This window comes from Centropristis striata, chromosome 14, assembly GCF_030273125.1.
Source record: "Centropristis striata isolate RG_2023a ecotype Rhode Island chromosome 14, C.striata_1.0, whole genome shotgun sequence".
NCBI classification, from domain to species: Eukaryota; Metazoa; Chordata; class Actinopteri; order Perciformes; family Serranidae; genus Centropristis; species Centropristis striata.
In genome coordinates this window covers 35982532-36006304 of record NC_081530.1, presented here as the reverse complement: position 1 = coordinate 36006304, position 23773 = coordinate 35982532, and the positions used below count along the sequence as shown (strand labels likewise).

Here is a 23773-nt window from a genome sequence, read left to right as displayed (position 1 = left end):
ATATATATATATACATATATATATATATATATATATATATATATAGGCTATTTATAACACACATGTGTTAAAGATAACTCCTAGCCTCTCTCTCTCTCTCTCTCTCTCTCTCTCTTTCTCTCTCTGTGTGTGTGTGTGTGTGTGTGTGTGTGTGTGTGTGGTCTGCCAGTGACCAATGGACATATGACAGTTGTTTAACAGAAAAAAGACAGATTCAGGTGAGAGACTAGGGACAGTCCATAATGATCTCTGTCTTGTTTTGTTTTTCTCTTCTGAAGAGTGTTAAGCTAAAGTAACAGATGATATAAACCAGCTATCTGTATGTTGTATCAAATGACTTATGTAGGAAATGGTCTGCTACAATATATTTGTGTATGATTGTCAGTGCCAAGGGAAAGAGAGAAAGATAGAGAAGGAGAAGGAGAAAGTGAGAGCACGCAGGAAGAACCAGGTGAGAAAACAACAACAATAAATTGATATTTAGTGAATAGTGGCGAGCAAAACAGTAACAACTCATACTCTAATACTAATTTATTGGCATTACTGTAGGTGGCCTATATTTAGCATGTTGTTGTCCAAGTAGCTGTGACTTTGTTCAGTAACAATAAAGTTCAATCTAATCTAATCTAATGATGTTGGTTGAGGGTGGGTGGTGGCAGTGGGGCTCAATGGGGCTCAGCACCCCTAAAGCTCTGACCCTAGGATCACCCCTGGGTGCTGGTATCATCTTTTTCAGCTCAACCTCACCTCATTGCCTCCAGGCAAAACACAGCTGGACAGACCAGTACGGCAACCAGTTAGTGTGGAAACCAGTAAGGACACAACACCGGCATCGCTAACTGTGTACAGAGTGTCTGGTGCTTGTTGTTAACAGAGATAATAATAATAATAATAATACATTTTATTTGGAGGCGCCTTTCTTGGCACTCAAGGACACTGTACAAAGGATAAAAAAGAAACAGCAATAAAATACAATAAAATACACAGAATTAATAACAATACAATACAATATTGGACAGGGTAAAAGTCATCAGACGGAATAAGCAGTTTTAAACAGATGTGTTTTGAGTTGTGATTTGAAATGGGGGAGTGAGTCAATGTTCCTGAGTTGGGGTGGTAGTGAGTTCCAGAGGCGGGGAGCAGAGCGGCTGAATGCTCTGCTCCCCATGGTGGTGAGACGGGCGGAGGGAACAGACAGGTGTATTGAGGAAGAGGATCTGAGGGAGCGGGAGGGAGTGGGAACATGGAGGAGGTCAGACAGATATGGGGGGGCGAGGTTGTGGATAGCCTTGAAAGTTACCAGGAGGACTTTGTATTGAATGCGGAACTGAACCGGGAGCCAGTGGAGCTGTTGGAGGACAGGGGTGATGTGGTGGATAGAGGCGGTTCTGGTGATGATGCGGGCAGCTGAATTCTGGACCAGTTGAAGTTTATGGAGTGATTTTTGAGGGAGGCCAAAGAGGAGAGAGTTGCAATAATCCAGACGGGAAGTGACGAGGCTGTGGACGAGGATGGCAGCAGTGTGGGGGGTAAGGGAGGGGCGGAGGCGATTGATGTTTCGTAGATGGAAGTAGGCAGACCGGGTAATGTTGTTGATGTGGGATTGAAAGGATAGTGTACTGTCCAGGATGACACCCAGACTCTTAACCTGGGGGGATGGTGAAACAGAGGAGTTGTCAATGTTGAGGGAAAAGCTGTCAGTTTTGGATAGAGTGGATTTTGTACCAATGAGGAGAACCTCTGTTTTATTACTGTTTAGTTTAAGGAAGTTTGAGGTGAGCCAGGTTCTTATTTCAGAGATGCAATCGGTGAGGGAGGTAGGTGGAAGAGAGGACGAGGGTTTAGTGGTGAGGTAGAGCTGGGTGTCATCGGCATAGCAGTGGAAGTGAATGTTGAATTTGCGGAAGATATTGCCGAGGGGAAGGAGGTAGATGATGAAGAGGAGGGGCCCCAGGACAGAGCCCTGGGGCACACCTGAGGTGACGGAGGAAGGGATGGATTTGTGCGACTTGAGTTGAATGAACTGAGTGCGGCCAGAGAAGTATGATGTGAACCAGTCCAGGGAGGTGTGGGTGATGCCAATGGAAGAAAGCCTGCTGAGGAGGGTGGTGTGACAGATGGTATCGAAAGCTGCACTCAGGTCGAGGAGGATGAGGATGGTGAGGAGTCCGGAATCAGATGCCATAAGGAGGTCATTGGTGATTTTGATGAGTGCTGTTTCAGTGCTGTGGAGTGGGCGGAAACCAGACTGGAACTGTTCATACAGATTATTGTGGGATAGGTGAGAGTGGAGCTGGGAGGCAACAGTTTTTTCCAGGATTTTGGAGATGAAGGGTAGATTGGAGATAGGGCGGAGGTTGTTGAAGTTGGATGGGTCAGCGCCAGGTTTTTTCAGGGTTGGGGTAATGGCCGCAGTTTTGAAGGGTGTAGGGACGGTTCCAGTGGTGAGAGAGGAGTGGATGATGGCAGAAATGAGGGGGACCAGAGAAGGGAGGCAGGCTTTAACAAGTTGTGTGGGCAGGGGGTCCAGTTGACAGGTGGATGGCTTGGATGTCCGGATGAGTTCTGAGATTTCTGAGAGAGTGGGGAGCTGGAAGGAGCAGAGTGGGTGGGTGGGTGGGGGAAGGTCAGCTGAGGTGCTGAGGTGAGGCAGTGATCCGAGGTTCTGGTGGATGTTCTTGATTTTATCTGTGAAAAAGGACATGATGGCATTGCAGGAGGAGGTTGTGTATAAGTGAGGGGGGAGAGAGTCCTGGGGTTTGGTGGTATTGTTGAGTAGAGAGAACAGTGACTTTGAGTTTCCTTCATTTGCAGTGATTAAACTGGAGTAGTAATGGGTTTTTGTGCTGGCAATGGAGTCCTTATAGTGTAATATGTGGTTATTGTAGATTTCTTTGTGTATGGTGAGACCAGTTTTCCTGTGGAGTCTTTCAAGTTGCCGACCTTTGGTTTTCATGAGACGGAGATCGGGGGTGAACCAGGGGGCGGAGACGGTGAAGGAGACGGATCTGTTTTTTAACGGAGCAAGAGAATCGAGAATGTTGTGGAGTCCATTGTTGTAATGACAAACCAGATCAGCGGGAGTGGACAGATTATGGATGTCAAGGAGGCCGGAGGAGTGAATAATTGAAGTGAGAGTGGCGGGGTTGATATTCTTTATATTCCGGTAAAAAATGAGGCGTGGTGTTTTGGAGATGGAGAGAGTGAGTTTCACTGTAAATGAGAGGAGAAAGTGGTCGGTTATGGGGAGATCATCAGCGGTTATGTCCAGAGGGGTGACACCAGAGCAGCAGATTAGGTCCAGAATATGTCCTTTGGAGTGTGTGGGAATGGTGGTGTGTTGTTGTAATCCAAAACTCTCTAGGCAGGATGTGAAGTCTTTGGTAAGTGGCAGATTGGTATTGTCCATGTGGATATTGAAATCCCCCAGCAGTATAATGTTTGGTGAGTGAGATGATAGATGGGTGAGGAAAGCAGCAAAGTCAGTTAAAAAGTCACTATTGGGTTTTGGGGGGCGGTAGACAGTGGCAATGATGGTTGGAGTGGGACCAGACAGTTTACAGACAGAGGACTCGAACGTACTGGAGACGGGCACAGATACCGACGAGACTTTCCAGGTCTCGCGGTAAAATATCGCGAGACCTCCTCCCCGACCAGAGCCGCGGGGTTGACAGGTGTAAACAAACCCACGAGGAGTGGATTCGTTTAGCTGGGAGTAGTCCTGGGGCTGTTGCCACGTCTCGGTTAAACAGAGAAAGTCGAGCTTACGGTCTGTGATGATATCCTGGATGAGATGTCCCTTGCCTGTCAGTGAGCGGATGTTGAGTAGAGCGAAGTTGAGTGGAGAGCTGTCGCAGCTGGTGGTGGTGCTAGCCGACCGGGCTAGGCGGGCTAACACGCTGTGGTTGACAGCCCGGCTGGTGGAGTGTGGAGGGCGACGTGTCCGGCGTCGGGAACTGGACCAGATGGACTTTATTGCTGTTGAGGTGTTGTGTTGAAAGTTCCGACGGGACCCTCGGTGGATGTATCTCTGGCGGGGCAGGAAGATGATGTCCGGGTGGAGGTGAAGAGTCTCTGGCGTTGGTCCAGGCAGGTGATGGCGCAGCCGGAGCAGGTCAGTGGCCGAGTACTGGATTAAACCCGCCACTGGCAGGTGGACGGGCAGTACAAAGAGCCAGACACAGACAAACAGGATGAATGTCCTACCGGCCCACATTGTGGACGAGGACTCAGGCAGCGCTGACAGCCAGAAAACGCCAGGTGAGGATCACACCGGGACAAGACAGGTGAGCGAATAGTGACAGCTCAAGTAAACGATAGTGCCAGCAATTCTTAAGAGTATTCCAGAATGAGGGCAATTACACTGTCCGATTAGATCATAGGACCTTAAATCAGCCTGGAACGTTAAAAGTTAAAAAGTTACCGGCGAGCAGCGGCAGCTAGTTGCGCCAGCGTTCACTCGTCGGCCATCCCGACGAGATCGTGGTAACACTTTACAATAACCATCATTTATAAATGGTAAACAGATTATTAATGTTTAATCATCATTTATAAACCATATATAGGCCATTTAGAATAGTAAATACATAGTTTATTAATGTTTAACTAACTACATCATATATAAATGACAAATAGATGGTATATTAATGTAAGTTTACAGTTAATTTACCATTAACAAAGAATTAAATTATAAATAATGGTTTATTAATGGTTGTAGTTGCACTCATATACATTTTTAACACCATATTAAATATGTTAATGATTTTGAAATTATTCAATTTCCAATTAAAATCAGATTCAGTTTTTCAATGCAATGATTCAAATTGGACAATACAAATTCAAATGATGTGATTCAAATTCAGTTTTTTTTTTAATGCAATTATTCACATTAAGCAATTCTGCAGCTGCAGCCTGTTGACAGTGTCATCGAGGTGAGTGAGAGCGATGCTAACGTTAGCATCCGGTGGATTGTCCACAGCAGTGATGATCACTGCTGTCAGCTCTCTGGGCAGATAGAAGGGCCTACAGACAACTGTCATGGCTTCCATGTCAGGGAGCAGTGTGTGTCTGTGATCTCGCTGCTCGTTGCACCAGTCGTTGTGGAAGGATGAAAAATATACAAACATTATGAGACAAGAGAAAAAAAACTAAGAAACAGTTTCTGTAGGTGACCTGAAGTGACCCGGACTAGTTCAGGGATCTCTGTTAGGCTGTGTGTGTGTGTGTGTGTTTGTGTGCAGTGGACGCACACACACACAGACATAGGTGCAGGTGAGATTAAAGGTAGAAATGAGTGAAAGTTTGTTTCCACTGCTGATTCTATGAAACAATCATTGACAGTATTCTGGAGTAGGAGGAGGAGGAAGAGGAGGAATGTGCAATGTGCAATAATTTGTGCAATAAATTGTCCTTCAATGTGCAATATATTTATGAACACTAAATAGCATCATGGCAAATTGAATTGAAGACTGGGCACCTTACCTCCCTTTCTTGTCTATGTTTTACATTATATCTGATATATATTTTATTTTTATTTTTTTCATTACATTTACTTGCCTAAGTAGGTGTATGTTTTTGTTTATGTTGTATATATTTCATTTATTGTCACACTGCTTTCTGGAGTCAGCTCTTAAATCTCATTGTACATGTGTATAGTGACAATAAAGGCATTCTATTCTATTCTATTCTATTCTAGGAGGAGTAGAGGCGGAGAGGAGGAGGCGGAGGAGGAGGAGGAGGAGGCGGTGAGGAGGAGGAGGAGGAGGCAACACGCTGCTGAAGGTTTTACAGCTGGACGTCCTCCAGAATACTGTCAATGATTGTTTGATAGAATCGACAGTGGAAACAAACCTTCACTCATTTCTACCTTTAATCTCACAACTTGATGCTTCTTTTCTGTTTTCTCTGAAAAATAAAACAACAAAATAACAACAAGGAAGATGATTCTAATGTATGAAATGTTTTCATCAAATAAAGTTTAGCTTTAAGATGTGAGTCACTCAGATGCTGCAGGAGGGTTTCTACCTCAAAATCACTGACAGTTAATGTTTGACTATCTGACCTTTGACCCCTGACTACAGTTTTTATTGTCCAAACTGAGTATTTATGAATGATTTAGACATGATACTATCAGATGTCAAAGACTGTCCCAATGTTGTGCCAGAGGAGAGTTTTTCTAATGAATGAGGTCAGTAGAGATATAAAGTGAAGAGAAGCTGATAAGCATCAGTCAAGCTAGAAGGCCTCAGCGTGACGACAAGTGTGTGTCTGTGTGTGTGTTAATAAACACGCTGTATGTACAGCTGGGACTGCATGAGAGGCGTTCATGGTCAAAGTGTTCCAGCAGCCTGCAGCAGCTGGTATCTTCTCACCTGCACACAGATCATATCGGGTCATCAGAGGCCAAACTAGAACACGTCATCCCAAACAGGATCCTTGGAGTCTGGAGAGGATATAAGGCGGGCCGACTGGACCTCTGCACCTTTGTGAAGACGTGTGAACTGAACAATGAGGGCTGTTGGTTTGCTGCTGCTGCTGCTGGCTCTGTGTGGGTCAGGAGCTCAGGGGGAGCTTCAGGAGACGGAGACCACAAAGACAACCACACCTGACATCTGGGCGGAGGTGAGGGCTCTGAGAGACATGGTGGTGGAGCTCAACGTGGAGCTGAGGAACGTTCAGGCCGCAGTGACGGACAGTGAGAGCCAGGTGGAGGAACTGAAAGCTGAGCTGATGGTCACCAACCTGCAGGTGGAGCTGCTGCAGGGAGAGAACTTAGGTACACACTGATTACTGTTGATGTTGTATTTAAGTTTTCATGGATATTTACAGCAGTTTTCAGTGTATTTCTGAGGTAAAATGAGGGTCAACCTGCTGTAAATAATGTGTTGTGCATGTTAACAGTGTGCTGCTCTGTAATTCACTGTCATTGCATCAACTCCAGAGCTGCAGACCAGACTGAGCAACAGTGAGGATGAAATTCTCATCAGCAAGTCCAAGATCGAGTCTTTGGAAACTCGACTGACTGCCACCGAGAGCAAAACAAGTGACCTAGAAACAGAGAACGCAGGTATTTCACTGACAAACATCATGTTTTTTACCACAAAATTTGAAGCTGTTAAAGGTTTCATATATAATAAAGTTGGGACGCTGTAGAAAACAAATAAAACAGAAAAAAAAATTAGAGAAACAAAAGTTTATCAGTTTGAACATTTTCTGTCTTTGTCAAGTTTTCTTAATTAAATATATTTCACAAAGGATGAGCTCTGTTTTAGAAAAAAGTGAAACTGTTGAGTAGTCATGGATATTTACAGCAGTTTTCAGTGTATTTCTGAGGTAAAATGAGGGTCAACCTGCTGTAAATAATGTGTTGTTCATGTTAACAGCGTGCTGCTCTGTAATTCACTGTCATTGCATCAACTCCAGAGCTGCAGACCAGAGTGAGCAGCAGTGAGTCCAAGATCGAGACGCTGATGTCTTTGGAAACTCGACTGACTGCCACCGAGAACAAAACAAGTGACCTAGAAACAGAGAACGCAGGTATTTCACAACCACACCTTATCAATAGATATCCATCATTCTTTCTCTGTTTCTGATTGATGCTTTGCTCTCAAACTACATCAGCAAAACAAGTGACCTAGAAACAGAAAATGCAGGTATTTCACTGACAAACATCACCACCATCTTTTCTGTTTTTTGCTAGCGGATGAAATTGTTGAGGAGTCTCCTTTTGTCAATACTAAGTCCATAGAGAGCTATGCTTTTTTTTGTTTTTTGTAGCCGTTATAAAGTATTCATTATATACAACTATTGTGTTTCATCACCAGTTCTCCTCAACCATGATTCAGCACTTGTTCTCCTACTTTAACATTATCTTTCCCTTTCAAGCCACCATGTTAGTGCAGTGTGAGCTCTTTGATTAACTTGAAAGTTCACATTTTGAATATATTATCAGTATTATTTAACTTTTCATTATATTCATATTAATTCCACCCAATCCCAATCCTTTCCTAACTATTCCTACTTTAACTTCTTCTGACACATTTCCACCATCATTACAGTGAAGCTGTTCGGCATCTAGCATTCTCTAGTATGGTTTAAACTCTCCTTGGGGTCGTTTACTTAGGTTTCAGGTACATTCATGAGTGTAGCTTTTACTGATAAAATGAGGGTCAAACTGCTGTAAATAATATGGTGTGCATTTTAACAGCGTGCTGCTCTGTAATTCACTGTCATTGCATCAACTCCAGACCTGCAGACTAGACTGAGCAGCAGTGAGAGTGAACTTCTCAACAGCAAGTCCAAGATTGAGACTCTGGAGAGAGAAAATGCAGGTGATGGTTGTACACACACACACACACACACACATTTTTGTACTTCTATCTTTGTGTTGACCCTCATTCACAATAGTTTTTAATTTTTCATTAGTTTTAGTTTTAATTTTGTTGTGAATTTTTATTTTCAAATTCAGTGCGTTTTTATTAGTTTTTAGAGTGAGTTTGCTAGTTTTAGTTTAGTATTTATTTTTTTGAAATGCTTTAGTTTTAGTTTAGTTTTTATTAGCTTTAGTTTTTTGTAATGGGGAATTTATTGGGTGGGAGATTAAAAGAGGTCACAGTAAATTTTGCTTTTTTTTCACATTTTCAGTGTAATTTAATTTAGTTTCATAAGCACAAAATAAAGTTTCAGTTAATTATCTGTTTTTTAAACTCTCATTTTTATTTTTATTTCAGTTAACGAAAATGTTTTTTCAATTCTAGTTTTCATTATTTTGTTTCGTTCTCGTTAACTATAATAACCTTGTTCCCTAAATGCTCAACGCTAACCCTAACATAAACCTGATTGTAACCTTTAACCCTAAAACAAAGTCTGAAATCTCAAAAAAGCCTTTAAAGAAGTGAGGACTGGCCGAAATGTCCTCACTTCACAGAAATGTCCTCACTCTGTTGGTTAAAAAACGTTTTCCGATCCTCACTATGTAGGAAGTACAAGCACACACACACACACACCAGGTGAGGTTAAATGACTTACACCGACTTTGTTCTGTTCTCAGAGAGGAAGGTGGCCTTTTACACAGCTCTGACAGACGACAGACATGTTGGACCATTCAACACAGACACCACACTGAAATACAGCAAAGTCTTCACCAACATCGGCGATGCTTACAATCCATCTACAGGTAATTTACTGCAGCTCACATCAACATGTTTACTCATGTTAATCTACATTTGTTACAGTTTTTTATTTTCTGCTCTGTAGGTTTCTTCACAGCTCCAGTCAGAGGGGTCTACTACTTCCAGTTCACTGCGTGTGGAGGCCAAACAGGTTACATGGGTGTACAGGTGTTCAAGAACAACCAGAGGATCATGTGGAATTATGAGTATAAGGAAGAGTTAGCGTCTGAATATTTCACTGACTCTGTTGTCTTGGAGCTGATGGCAGGAGATGAAATCCACCTCGTTCTCCCATCAGACCATTCTCTCTATGACGATGCAAACAACCACAGCACCTTCAGTGGCTCCCTCCTCTTCACACTGTGAAGATCCTTCAGCTGCTGTCTGACTCCTTATTGGCTACACTGTGATTTACTGCATGTACCAAATAATGAGATTCTGCATCTGACTTCTCTGTTGTGTCATCACATGAAAGCAACATTGAAATAAATCTATGAAGCATTCAGAAAACAATGTTTAATCCCTCTGATTCTCCACTTTGTGAACCTGACGGTTCCTCTCCTCATTCACTGTCTCCCTCTATCTCTTCTGTGTGTTCAAACATTTTTACATCTATGTTTGGTCAATTTGTGTCTTTTTTTGTCATTTTGTGTCTGTTTTAGTCATCTTTACATCTATGTTTGGTCATTTTGCATCTTTATTGGTCATTTAGCATCTTTTTTGGTCAATTAGTGTCTATTTAGTTAATTTTGTGTCATTGTTGAGCAATTTTTATTTGTATTTTTGTTCATTTTTCATCTTTTTTGGTCAATATTGTTGTATTTCATTGATTTTCTGTCATTTCTTAATCATTTTTAACATTTTTTTGGGTCATTTTGCATCTTTGACAAACAATAGATGTAAAAATGACGAAAAAGTGACACAAAATTATCAAAATAGACACACATTGACAAAATAATACAAAAAATTACCAAAAACAAATTCCGAAAATTATGGAAATAGAAACAAATTGAGCAAAAAGGACACAAAATTTCAAAGTATAATTGTAAAAATTAGCAAAAAATGACACAAAATGACAGAAATTGATGATAAAAGACACAAAATGACAAAAAATGGATCTAAAAATGAACAAAAAACTACACAAAATCATCTAAATATACACAAATTGACCAAAAAAGACACAAAAATGACAAAAAAAAATACAGTCATGTAAAAGTATTAAACCACCCTTGTTTTCTGGAATATCTTGTTAATTTTCTTTCCGATACGTGACAGAGTTATTGATCTGCTCATGAATCAGACTAACTCTGATTAAAACACGTAATTTTCCCATTAATCTTGTTATAATAATTGCCCAATTTCCTTCAAAAATATCCTTACCTTACTCTTCTAATTTCCTCAATTTTTCCCCAACACATTCTCACTTTACCACTCAAAATGTCCCCAAACTGTCCAAAAACTTTTCCCCAAATGAATAAGACACAAAAATGTAAATAAGACACAAAATGACCAAAAATAGACATTGAAATGACCAAAAACTGACACAAAATTATCGAAATAGACACAAATTGACAAAAAAAAAGACACAAAATGACAAAAAAATGGGTTTGAGAATCACCAAAAAATGACAGAAAATAATCAAAAAGACACAAATTGACCAAAAAAGACACAAAATGGCAAATAATAGATGTAAAAATAACCAAAAAATGACTTAAAGTTAAAACAGTAAAATAAATGCACATGAATGCTGGAAGTTTCCCTCTGTGACATCACTTCCACCTTCATGTGCGTCATAATCACTGCGGCCACTAGAGGGCGACGCTGACTACTCAGGTAAATATGCGTCTTTATATGTTTTTATAAACGACTCACAGGGTCGTATTCTGTGGGAGCAAAATCTATTTTCTTCACATATTTCCTCACTTTCTTATTTGTCTCGAAATGTTGTCCCTGATGTTGACAATTGTCTTTGTTGATGAAAACTGTCCTCACAAACAAAATTGTCAATGACAAAGATTTCCTCATTTAAAAAATATATTCTCATGTTGCAAACAAAACTGTCTTCACTCTTCACAAATCTCTGCAATTTGCAAAAAATAGTCACTTTTTGGAAAATGTCCCCGATTTCCAGGTGTAAAACTGTGGTCCTCACAAAGACAGAGATACAAGAAAACGTGTGTGTGTGTGTGTGTGTGTGTGTGTGTGTGTGTGTGTGTGTGTGTGTGTGTTATTCCTACATAGTGAGGACCAGGACAAGTTTTTAACCAACAGAGAGAGGACACTTTTGGGAATTGAGGACATTTAATTACTTCTTAAGGTTCAGGTTACAATTAAGAAAAGAAGAGGAGGAGGAGGAGGAGAGGAGGAAGAGGAGGAGGAGGAGAGGAGGAGGAGGAGCAGGAGGAGGAGAGGAGGAGGAGGAAGAGGAGAGGAGGAAGAAGAGGAGGAGAGGAGGGGGAGGAGGAGGAGCAGGAGGAGCAGCAGGAGCAGGAGGAGGAGCAGGAGGAGCAGCAGGAGGAGAGGAGAAGAGAGGAGAGGAGGAGAGAGGAGGAGAAGGAGGAGTAGGGGAGGAGGAGATGGGGAGAAGGAGGAGGAGGAGAAGGAGGAGTAGAGGAGGAGGAGATGGGGAGGAGGAGGACGAGGAGAGGAGTAGGAGGAGGAAAGGAGGAGAGGAGGAGAGGAGAGGAGGAGGAGAGGAGGAGGAGGAGGAGGAGAAGGAGGAGGAGTAGAGGAGGAGGAGATGGGGAGGAGGAGAGGAGGAGGAGGAGGAAAGGAGGAGGAGAGGAGGAGGAGTAGAGGAGGAGGAGGAAGAGGAGTAGGAGGAGGAGGAAGAGGAGGAGGAGATGGGGAGGAGGAGGAGGAGGAGAGGAGGAGAAGAGAAGGATGAGTAGAGGAGGAGGGGGAGAAGAGGAGGAGGAGATGGGGAGGAGGAGGAGGAGGAGAGGAGGAGAAGAGAAGGCTGAGTAGAGGAGAAGGGGGAGAAGAGGAGGAGGAGATGGGGAGGAGGAGAGGAGGAGGAGGAGGAAAGGAGGAGGAGAGGAGGAGGAGGAAGAGGAGTAGGAGGAGGAGGAGCGTAGAAGGAGGAGGAAGAGGAAAGGAGGAGGAGAAGAGGTTGTGTTTTTAATGTTTATTTTTGAATTCTTTGTGTGTTTTCTGTCATTCTGTGTTTTTTTTGTGTTTTTTTTCTTTTTGTGTGTTCTTTATTTGTTTTTTTTGTTTTTTTGTGTTTGTGTTTTTTGTGTGTTCTTTATGCGTGTTTTTTTGTGCTTTTGTGTGCTTTTTGTCATTTTGTGTATTATTATGAATTTTTTTTTCATTTTGTGTTTTCATGTGTTTTTAATGTTTATTTTTGTATTTTTTGCGTGTTTTTTGTCATTTTTGTGTGTGTTCTTTAAGTGAAAAATGATTATTGTTCCTGTAATATTATCCTTTTTTGAGTTTGAATTCTATTTCTATATGTTACTCAGGTTTCTGTATTAGGTTAACCTTCTTCACAGACCCTGTGGAGTATTTCTGATTCATTTTTTCTGAGGCCTTTTCTGTTTTATTGGACAGAGAGACATTGTTCTCTATATGAGTGTAAAATAAAAGGAAGTATCAGGTTTTGGCTTGATGTTGATGCAAACACAGATGATTTGAATGTTTGTGTGTGAGAGTAGTGTGAACATCTAAATGACTTTATTTCCTGCACGTTAAAAGCAACCATCAGGTTTTCTTGGACTCTCTTCTCACTCCCTGTTCATTTTCAGCCAGTCCTCCTTCCTGTGAGTCCACACTGAGATATCTCAACAAGTATTAAAGGGACTGCCATGAAACCTGTTTGATCAGGAACTAACCACACATGTTGCTGATGGAAAACCTAAAACTAGTGAGTCACATGACGTGGAGCTGTGCCGCACCATGCAGTGGACACGAGGCCTTCGTCTTGTTCAGCGTCCCCCAAAAACATTTTCACATGTAGAAAAATAAACTGTAGATTTAAGAGTTTTAATGTCGGAAGGATGAAAAATGTACAAACATTATGAGACAAGAGAAAAAAAACAAGAAACAGTTTCTGTAGGTGACCTGAAGTGACCTGGACTACTTCAGGGATCTGTGTATGTGTGTGTGTGTGTGTGTGTGTGTGTGTGTGTGTGTGTGTGTGTGTGTGTGTGTGTGTGTGCGTGCAGCGGACACACACACACACACACACACACACACACACAGGTGCAGGTGAGATTAAAGGTAGAAATGAGTGAAAGTTTGTTTCCACTGCTGATTATATGAAACAATCATTGACAGTATTCTGGAGGAGCAGGAGGAGGAGGAGGAGGAGGAGGAGGAAGAGGAGGAGGAGGAGAAGAGGAGGAGAGGAGGAGGAGGAGGAGAAAGAACTCACAAAAAACACAAAAACACACGTAAAGAACACACAAAAAGACAAAAAAACACACATCAAAACAAACAAAATGACTAAAAAATAGAAAAACACATTTTTTAACAAAAATTATATAAAACACACTCAAAACACACAAAAACATTATTTGTAGGAGACAGGGTTGCTGTGAGACACAAAGGTGAGGAGATCTTCAGGCTATAACAAAATAAAAAAACAGCCTAACGTATGGTAAAAGTATAGTAAAAGTATTGTTTAAAAGATCTGATATGGTGAATCATAAACTGTGTGGTGAATATGTTATGTTTCTGAATATTAAATCCTGTGCAGTCTGTCTATCAGTGAATAAGAGTGAGATTCACGTGATGTGTGGTCATTGCCTTGCCCCCCTTTAGACGGTCAGATCGCTGTCACAGAGGTCACGTCAAGTGACAGACACGTTATGTTTTGATATTTTGCTAGATGAAACACTGTCAAAGCTCTCCGGTGCTCAGTATCGAAAGAGAAGAAAAGAGGAGGAGGAGAGGAATCTTTTTTTAACACAGTTAAGCACATTTTTGCGGGTTTTACCCTTTACCCTTTGTCTCTCTTGTCTCTAACTTTGTTAGCGTCTCTAGCTGTGCTTCTTTGTGAATTGACTTGTAAGTTAGTAATTATATAGATAGACTGAATGAAGGAATATGAAATAATATAAAATATATTCTGTGTTATTATTATTTTATTAAAAAGGGCCATCATCTGTATATATATTTTTAATTGTATGGATATGCACTTGTAAGTCAGTGTCAGTACATGTGTGTACGTGGCTCGATATTTAATATTTTATTAATATTCTTCATATTATATTTAAATACCCATCATATATTCTGTATTACATCATATGTACAGTATATTTGTTCATAATTTATCATTATTGTATTCTGTGTTTTGGATACTTACGTACTCTACATGGGCTTCTAGGCCTGTACTGTGTTGTGTATGTGCTCGTGCACGAGGTCACATGCACATGTATGTGTGACAGCATGAGTAGATTACACATACAGATGTGGGTTATCACTTTTGACCCAAAATATTGTGTTTATTGGAGTCTAGTCTTATTAAAAGTGTTTTAATGTAAAACATGATGATTTTTACCTTCAGAATATAATGTTATAATTAAGTTGACCTTTGACCTCTTGGATATGAACTGTTATCAGACTTTAACAGGCTTTCATGGTCAAAGTGTTCCAGCAGCCTGCAGCAGCTGGTATCTTCTCACCTGCACACAGACCATATCGGGTCATCAGAGGCCAAACTAGAACACGTCATCCCCAAACAGGATCCTTGGAGTCTGGAGAGGATATAAGGCGGGCCGACTGGACCTCTGCACCTTTTGTGAAGACGTGTGAACTGAACAATGAGGGCTGTTGGTTTGCTGCTGCTGCTGCTGGCTCTGTGTGGGTCAGGAGCTCAGGGGGAGCTTCAGGAGACGGAGACCACAAAGACAACCACACCTGACATCTGGGCGGAGGTGAGGGCTCTGAGAGACATGGTGGTGGAGCTCAACGTGTACGTGGAGCTGCTGCAGAGAGAGAACTCAGGTACACACTGATTACTGTTCATGTTGTCTTTAAGTTGTCATGAATATTTACAGCAGTTTTCAGTGTTTTTCTGAGGTAAAATGATGGTCAACCTGCTGTAAATAATGTGTTGTGCATGTTAACAGCGTGCTGCTCTGTAATTCACTGTCATTGCATCAACTCCAGAGCTGCAGACCAGACTGAGCAGCAGTGAGTCCAAGATCGAGTCTTTCGAAACTCGACTGGCTGCCACCGAAAGCAAAACAAGTGACCTAGAAACAGAGAACGCAGGTATTTCTCTGACAAACATCATGTTTTTTAACCACAATATTTGAAGTTGTTAAAGTTTTCAGATATAATAAAGTTGGGACACTGTAGAAAACAAATAAAGCAGAAAAAACATTAGAGAAACAAAAGCTCATCACTTTAAACATTTTCTGTGTTTGTCAAGTTTTCTTTATGAAATATATTTAAATAATATATTAAATAATGTGTTGTGCATGTTAACAGCGTGCTGCTCTGTAATTCATTGTCATTGCATCAACTCCAGACCTGCAGACCAGACTGAGCAGCAGTGAGAGTGAACTTCTCATCAGCAAGTTCAGGATCAAGATGCTGGAGAGAGAAAATGCAGGTGATAAAGTGTGTCAGTTAACTGATGAACTTACAATAAATATGAACAACAAATCAAACTGCTTCTGTTTTTCAGTCCAAGCTGCAGACCTGATGTCTCTGGAAACTCGACTGACTGCCACCGAGAGCAAGACAAGTGACCTAGAAACAGAGAACGCAGGTATTTCACTGACAAACATCACAAGCATCTTTTCTGTTTTTTGCTTGCGGATGAAATTGTCGAAGAGGCTCCTTCTGTCAATACAAAGTCCACAGAGAGCTATGGTTTGTTTGTTTTCTGGGGTCTTAAAGTATTCATTCTGTAGCAACAGTATAACCAAACATGACTCATCACTTTCATTGCTCACCACACCTTATCAATAGATCTCCATCATTGTTTCTCTGTTTCTAATTGAGGCTTTGCTCTCAAACTGTATCTCCAGATCTACTTAACCATGCCTCAGCACTTTTACACAAAACAGGGGGTAAATCATGGGTCTCAAACTCGTGGCCCGCGGGCCAATTGCGGCCCTCATGATGATATTTTGTGGAACTCACCTTGATGTGAAAGTTTAATTTGAGTTTTATATGAATGGCACTTTACTGTCTTGTGTGTGGAAGGTCCTTTTAATTACTTTTTTGGTAATTTTGTGTCTTTTTTTTGGTAATTTTGTCTTTTTTTAAAATAATTGTGTATTTTTAAATAATTCTGTCTTTTTAATAATTTTGTGTCTTTTTTTGGTAATTTTGTGTCTTTTTTGGTAATTCTGTTTCTTTTTTAAGTAATATAGTTTTTTTCTGTCATTTTTTGTCTTTTTTTAGTAATTAGGGCATATTGCTCTGTGCAGAACGGTATTTTAGGGCATACCGTTGTATCCCCAGTAAACAGCATGCTCTGCTCTGTAATTCACTTCACTACAGGATCTTGTAACCAATCACAATCAAACTTTTTCTGTTTTTCAGTCCAAGCTGCAGACCTGATGTCTTTGGCAACTGGACTAACTGCCACTATGAAGAGAACAAGTTACCTGGAAACAGAGAACGCAGGTATTTCACTGACAAACATCATCAGCATCTTTTCTGTTTTTTGCTAGCGGATGAAATTGTCGAAGAGGCTCCTTCTGTCAAAACTAAGTCCATAGAGAGCTATGGTTTGTTTGTTTTCTGGGGTCTTTTCAAAGTATTCATTCTGTAGCAACAGTTTAACCAAACATGACTCATCACTTTCATTGCTCACCACACCTTATCAATAGATCTCCATCGTTTCTCTGTTTCTGATTGATGCTTTGCTCTCAAACTATATATCACCAGATCTACATAACCATGACTCAGCACTTTTAGACAAAACAGGGTGTAAATCATGGGTCTCAAACTCGCGGCCCACGGGCTAATTGCGGCCCCCATGATGATTTTTTTTGGCCCACACCTTGATATGAAAGTTTAATGTGAGTTTTATATGAATGGCACTTTACCGTGTTGTGTGTGGAAGTTCCTTTTAATAATTTTTTTTGTAATTTTGTGTCTTTTATTGGAAATTTTTTCTTTTTTTTTTAAATAATTGGGTGTCTTTTTTAATGATTTTGTGTCTTTTTTCAGTAATTTTTTGTCTTTTTTGGGTTAGGTTGTGTCTTTTTTAATAACATCGTGTCTTTTTTGGTAATTATGTCATTTTTTGGTAATTATGTCATTTTTTGGTCATTTTCCTTCTTTTTTGAGTAATTTAGTTATTTTCTGTCATTTTGTGTCTTTTTTGCTAATTCTGTGTATTTTTTGGTCATTTTGTCTTTTTTTCATTTTGTGTCTCTTTTTAAGTAATTTAGTGTTTTTTCAGTCATTTTGTTTCTTTTTTGGTCATTTTGTGTCTTTTTCACTTCACTACAGGATCTTGTAATCAATCACATTCAAACTTCTTCTGTTTTTCAGTCCAAGCTGAAGACCTGATGTCGTTGGAAACTCGACTGACTGCCACCAACAACAGAACCAGTGACCTAGAAACAGAGAATGCAGGTATTTCACTGACAAACATCACCACCATCTTTTCTGATTTTTGCCAGCGGATGAAATTGTCGAGGAGGCTCCTTCTGTCAATACAAAGTCCATAGAGAGCTATGGTTTTGGTTTTTTTAAAGTATTTATTATGTGTTATTAGTATAAACAAACATTACCAGATCTCCATTGTTTATTCTCTATTTCTGAGTGATGCATTGCTCCCAAGCTGTTTTGGGACCTCTGTCTCTACATACTACTATTGTGTTTCATCACCAGTTCTCTTTCCCTCCTAATTTAACATTATCTTTCCCTTTCAAGCCATCATGTCGCTGCAGTGTCAGCTCTTTGATTAACTTGAAAGTTCACATTTTGAATATATTATCAGTATTATTTAACTTTTCATTATTTTCATATTAATTCCACCCAATCCCACTTTTCTAACTATTCCTACTTGAATTTCTTCTGACACATTCCCACCAGCATGACGGCGTAGCTGTTCAGCTGTTCAGCATCTAGCATTCTCTAGTATGGTTTAATCTCTCCTTGGGGTCGTTTACTGAGGTTTCAGGTACATTCATGAGTGTAGCTTTTACAGATAAAATGAAGGTCAACCTGCTGTAAATAATGTGTTGTGCATGTTAACAGCGTGCTGCTCTGTAATTCACTGTCATTGCATCAACTCCAGACCTGCAGACCAGACTGAGCAGCAGTGAGTCCAAGATCGAGACGCTGGAGAGAGAACATACAGGTGATGGTTGTACACACACACACACACACACACACACATTTTTGTACTTCTATCTTTGTGAGGACACTCATTGACTGAATAGTTTTTCATTTCATTTTTCATTAGTTTTAGTTTTAATTTTGTTGTGAATTTTTATTTTCAAATTCAGTTAGTTTTTATTAGTTTTTAGAGTGAGTTTGCTAGATTTAGTTCAGTATTTTTTTTTTAAAAAATGCTTTAGTTTTAGTTTAGTTTGTATTAGTTTCAGTTTTTTTGTAATGGGGTATTTGTTGGGTGGGATATTAAAAGAGGTCACAGTAAATTTTGCCTTTATTTCCTTTGTCTGATCCATCTTCATTATGTAGGAAAAAAGTTGACAAAGACGAAAATGAAGGACATTTTCACGATACTTGTTAGTTTTGTAACCACAAAATACAGTTTCAGTTAATTGTCTTTTTTTAAACTCTCATTTTTATTTTTATTACAGTTAACGAAAATGTTTTTTCAATTCTAGTTTTCGTTATTTTGTTTTGTTCTCGTTAACTATAATAATCTTCTTCCCGAGCCCCTAACCCTAACATAAACCTGATTGTAACTTTTAAGCCTAAAACAAAGTCTGAAATCTCAAAAAAGCCTTTAAAGAAGTGAGGACCGGCCGAAACGTCCTCACCTTGCAAAAATGTCCTCACTCTGTTGGTTAAAAACGTGTTCCTGTCCTCACTATGTAGGAAGTACAAGAACACACACACACACACACACACATCAGGTGAAGTTTAATGACTTACACTGACTTTGTTCTGTTCTCAGAGAGGAAGGTGGCCTTTTACACAGGTCTGACTAATTCATATCATGTTGGACCATTCAACACAGACACCACACTGAAATACAGCAAAGTCTTCACCAACATCGGCAATGCTTACAATCCATCTACAGGTAATTTACTGCAGCTCACATCAACATGTTTACTCATGTTAATCTACATTTGTTACAGTTTTTCTTTTTCTTCTCTGTAGGTTTCTTCACAGCTCCAGTCAGAGGGGTCTACTACTTCCTGTTCACTGTGAATGGTTACCAAGCAGGTTCCATGGGTGTACAGGTGTACAAGAACAACCAGAGGATCATGTTTAATTATGAGTATACTGATGGGTCATATCTTAAACACATGACTAACTCTGTTGTCTTGGAGCTGATGGCAGGAGATGAAATCCGCCTCGTTCTCCCCATCAGACTATTCTCTCTGGACAGTTCAGAAAACCACAACACCTTCAGTGGCTCCCTCCTCTTCACACTGTGAGGATCCTTCAGCTGCTGTCTGACTCCTTATTGTCTACACTGTGATTTACTGCATGTACCAAATAATGAGGTTCTGCATTTGACTTCTCTGTTGTGTCATCACATGAAAGCAACATTGAAATAAATCTATGAAGCATTCAGAAAACAATGTTTAATCCCTGTGATTGTCCACTTTGTTCTCCCTGACGGTTCGTCTCCTCATTCACTGTCTCCCCTCTACCTCTTCTGTGTGTTCACACATTTTTACATCTATTTTTGGTCATTTTGCATCTTTTTGGTCAATTTGTGCCTATTTCGATAATTTAGCAAAATTATCAAAATAGACACAAATTGACCAAAAAAGACACAAAATGACCAAAAAAGACAGAATGACCAAAAATAGATGTAAAAATGACCAAAAAAATAGACAAAATTATCGAAATTGACACAAAATGACCAAAAAATACACAAAATTATTGAAATTGACACAAAATGACCAAAAAATAGACAAAATTATCGAAATAGACACAAAATGACCAAAATAGATTTAAAAATGACCAAAAAATGACTTAAAGTTAAAACAGTAAAATAAATGCACATGAATGCTGGAAGTTTCCCTCTGCGACATCACTTCCACCTTCATGTGCGTCATAATCACTGCGACCACTAGAGGGCGACGCTGACTACTCAGGTAAATATGCGTCTTTATTATGTTTTTATAAACGACTCACAGGGTCGTAATTCTGTGGGAGCAAAATCTATTTTCTTCACACATTTTCTCACTTTCTTATTTGTCTCTAAATGTTGTCCCTGATGTTGACAATTGTCTTTGTTGATCAAAACTGTCCTCACAAACATAAATATCAACAACAAAGATTTCCTCATTAAAAAAATATATTCTCATGTTGCAAACGAAACTGTCTTCACTCTTCACAAATCTCTGCAATTTGCAAAAAAATAGCCACTTTTTGGAAAATGTCCTCAATTTAGAGGTGTTAAACTGTGGTCCTCACAAAGACAGAAATACAAGAAAACGTGTGTGTGTGTGTGTACATATTATTACTACATAGTGAGGACCATGACAAGTTGTTAACCAACAGAGAGAGGACACTTTTGGGAAGTGAGGACATTTAATGTGTGTCTGTGTGTGTGTGTGTGTGTGTGTGTGTGTGTGTGCAGCAGTCCTGAACTAGTCCAACCTGCCCCGCCCGACCTGAGCTGATAGCAGACCACACACACACACACACACACACACACACACACAAACACACACACACACACACACACACACACACACATGCTGTGACTTTCATGACATCATGGATCTTTAACCATTACAACTAAAACATAAACCTAATTGTAACTTGAACATTAAAAACAAATTAAATGTCCTCACTTCTCAAAAGTGTCCTCGCTCTGTTGATGCACATGAAGGTGGAAGTGATGTCACAGAGGGAAACTTCCAGCATTTATTTTACTGTTTTCATTTTAAATATTTTTTTTAATTTTTGGTCATTTTTAGCATTTTGGCCTCCTCCTCCTCAGCTCATCCTGATCCTCACCTCCTCCTTTCCTCTCCTCCTCCTCTTCCTCCTCTTCCTTCCCTTCTCCTCTTCTTCTCTCCTCTCCTCCTCCTCTTCCTCCTCCTCCTTCCCTCCTTCTCCTCCTCTCCTTCTCCTCCTCCTCCTCTTCCTCCTCCTCCTCCTCCTTCTCCTCCTCTCCTCCTCCTCCTCTCCTCTCCTCCTCCTTCCTTCCTCCTTCCTCCTCTCCTCTCTCCTCCTCTCCTCCTCTCTCCTCTCCTCCTCTCTCCTCTTCCTCTCCTCTCCTCCTCTTCCCTCCTCCTCTCCTCCTCCCTCTCCTCTTCCTCCTCCTCCTCTCCTTCTCCTCCTCCTTCTCCTCCTCTCTCCTCCTCTTCCTCTCTCCTCTCTCCTCCTCCTCCTTCTCCTCCTCTCTTCCTCTCTCCTCTCCTCTCTCCTCCTCCTCTCCTCTTCTCCTCCTCTCTCCTCCTCCTCCTCCTCCTCACTCTCTCTCCTCCTCTCCTCTCCTCTCTTCCTCCTCCTCTCTCTCCTCCTTCCTCCTCCTTCTCCTCCTCTTCCTCCTCCTCCTCCTCCTCCTCCTCCTCGTCCTCCTCCTCTTCCTCATCCTCCCTCCCTTCTCTTCCTCCTCTTGTAACCTGAACCTTAAGAACAAATTAAATGTCCTCACTTCCCAAAAGTGTTCTCTCTCTGTTTGTTAATAACGTGTCATGGTCCTCACTTTGTAGGAATAACATGTACACGCACCACACACACACACACACACACACACACACAGACACACACACACACATTTTCTTGTATTTCTGTCTTTGTGGGGATCACAGTTTTTCACCTTGAAATCGGGAACATTTTCCAAAAAGTGACATAAAAGTGACCTAATTTTTTTCGCAAATTGCAGAGATTTGTGAAGAGTGAAGACAGTTTTGTTTGCAACATGAGAATATATTTTTTATTGAGGAAATCTTTGTTATTTTGTCTTTTTTCTGTGTTTATTTTGTGTGATTTTTGTCACTTTATGTTTTTATGTATTTTTTTCATTTTGTGTTTTTGTGTTTTTAATGTTTATTTTTGAATTATTTGTGTGTTTTCTGTCATTTTGTGTGTTTTTTTGTGTTTTATGTGTGTTTTATGTGTGTTTTAGTCTTTTTGTGTGTTCTTTGTTTGTTTTTGTATTTGTGTTTTTTGTGTGTTCTTTATGCGTGTTTTTTGTGCTTTTGTGTGCTTTTTGTCATTTTGTGTATTATTGTGAATTTTTTTTTTCATTTTGTGTTTTCATGTGTTTTTAATGTTTATTTTTGCATTTTTTGCGTGTTTTCTGTCATTTTTGTGTGTTCTTTAAGCGAAAAAGTTATTATTGTTCCTGTAATATTATCCTTTTTTGAGTTTGAATTCTATTTCTATATGTTACTCAGGTTTCTGTATTAGGTTAACCTTCTTCACAGACCCTGTGGAGTATTTCTGATTTATTTTTTCTGAGGCCTTTTCTGTTTTATTGGACAGAGAGACATTGTTCTCTGTATGAGTGTAAAATAAAAGGAAGTAGCAGGTTTTGGCTTGATGTTGATGCAAACACAGATGATTTGAATGTTTGTGTGTGAGGGCAGTGAAAACATCTAAATGACTTTATTTCCTGCACGTTAAAAGCAACCATCAGGTTTTCTTGGACTCTCTTCTCACTCCCTGTTCATTTTCAGCCAGTCCTCCTTCCTGTGAGACCACACTGAGATATCTCAACAAGTATTAAAGGGACTGCCATGAAACCTGTTTGATCAGGAACTAACCACACATGTTGCTGATGGAAAACCTAAAACTAGTGAGTCACATGACGTGGAGCTGTGCCGCACCATGCAGTGGACACGAGGCCTTCGTCTTGTTCAGCGTCCCCCAAAAACATTTTCACATGTAGAAAAATAAACTGTAGAAACAGTTTCTGTAGGTGACCTGAAGTGACCTGGACTAGTTCAGGGATCTCTGTGTGTGTGTGTGCGTGTGTGTGTGTGTGTGTGTGTGTGTGTGTGTGTGTGTGTGTGTGTGTGTGTGTGTGTGTGCGTGTGTGTGGTGCAGGTGAGATTAAAGGTAGAAATGAGTGAAAGTTTGTTTCCACTGCTGATTCTATGAAACAATCATTGACAGTATTCTGGAGCAGGAGGAGGAGGAGGAAGAGATGAGGAGGAGGAGGAGAGGAGGAGGAGGAGGAGGAGAGGAGTTGAGGAGAGGAGGAGGAGAGGAGTTGAGGGGAGGAGGAGAGGAGGAGGAGAGGAGTTGAGGAGAGGAGGAGGAGAGGAGTTGAGGAGGGGGAGGAGGAGGAGGAGAGGAGGAGGGGGAGGAGGAGGAGAGGAGGAGGAGGAGGAGAGGAGAGGAGGAGGAGGAGAGGAGTTGAGGAGAGGAGGAGAGGAGGAGAGGAGGAGGAGGAGGAGAGGAGTTGAGGAGAGGAGTTGAGGAGAGGAGGAGGAGAGGAGGAGGAGGTGGAGGAGGACGTTATGTTTTGATATTTTGCACAACTTGATGCTTCTTCTCTGTTTTCTCTGGAAAAT

The 23773-nt window shown here is 40.6% G+C and overlaps 1 long non-coding RNA gene across 3 annotated transcripts; it reads left to right on the top strand.

The window, feature by feature from the left end:
- Positions 1–7001: 7001 nt before the first annotated feature.
- On the top strand, positions 7002–16760 carry LOC131985548 (uncharacterized). Of its 3 annotated transcripts, none has more exons than XR_009395641.1 (3): positions 7002–7066; positions 15811–15894; positions 16677–16760. It is a non-coding gene; the product is annotated as an uncharacterized LOC131985548 (long non-coding RNA). The 3 variants fall into 3 exon arrangements; XR_009395642.1 differs by lacking the exon at positions 7002–7066 and adding an exon at positions 15355–15392; XR_009395640.1 differs by lacking the exon at positions 7002–7066 and adding an exon at positions 15707–15735.
- The last annotated feature ends 7013 nt before the right edge of the window (positions 16761–23773 follow it).